A 1,075-nucleotide genomic window follows, 5' to 3' on the forward strand; every position below is an offset into this window, starting at 1 on the left:
AGATGATTGGTCTGAAAGAAATTGGGCAATAGAGAGTGAGCCGGGTGAGCCTTGAAGGATGGCTAGCAGTGGCATATTTATATATTTGTTCTTCTGTTCCGTGAACTTGCTAGGCCCCAAGCATTGTGCTGGACACTGAGAACACTGAGTTAAATAAGACACAGAGGCTCGCGGCTTAGGGACAGAGACAGACACGCACACGCACACCCCCAAAAAATAATGGAAATAAAATAATAAAACTAGAATGGGGAGCATCTGCTGGTGCTGGAGGGCAGGAAGAGAAGCCGAGAAGGGACCACGCCCTGAGGACAGTCAGGGGGGGGATGGGGAGGGAGGACAGAGGTCAAAACCAAGGCTGGGATGCTGGGGGAGAGGCAGCACGGGAGACAGCGCACTCAGAGTCCAGAGAACTCCACATCCTTCCCGTCACCCCCTCCATACGAACTCCAGATGGGGGGCTGTGGCACTAGAAACATGCACACCTTCCAGGAGGGCTCGTTGTGCACCTGGACCTGGGCTGGTGTCCCAGAGACAGAGCCCAGAGGACTCTCCCTGTGACTCTGCAGGAGTCCTGCTTCCCCACATGCTGGGCTGGGGATGCGCATCCAACCTTATGGGGGAAATTATTATTATTATCTTTGTAATTCTCACCCTAGGATATTTTTCCATTGATTTTTAGAGAGAGTGGAAGAGGGAGGGAAAGACAGAGAAAAACATCGATGTGAGAGAAACACATCGATTGGTTGCCTCCTGCACGAGCCCCAACCAGGGCCTGGGCCAGGAAGGAGCCTGCAAATGTGCCCTTGATCGGAATCGAACCCGGGACCCTTTGGTCCGCAGGCTGACACTTTACCCACTGAGCCAAACCAGCTAGGGCTTGGGGGAATTATTTTAACCTTGAGAAGAATGGTCCTGAAACTGGGGCGCCCATAACAATGCCATCACTTCATAGTATGAAGGACCAGTCTCTTTTCACGTGTGGTGGCTCCCTGGTTTTAAATGGGATTACCCTACCTGGTGAGCTGGTGGAACTTCCCCCAAGGAACTAATGCCCCGAAACTGTCTCCCACACACG

The sequence above is a fragment of the Myotis brandtii genome, unplaced genomic scaffold (assembly GCF_000412655.1).
Source record: "Myotis brandtii unplaced genomic scaffold, ASM41265v1 scaffold103, whole genome shotgun sequence".
NCBI lineage: Eukaryota > Metazoa > Chordata > Mammalia > Chiroptera > Vespertilionidae > Myotis > Myotis brandtii.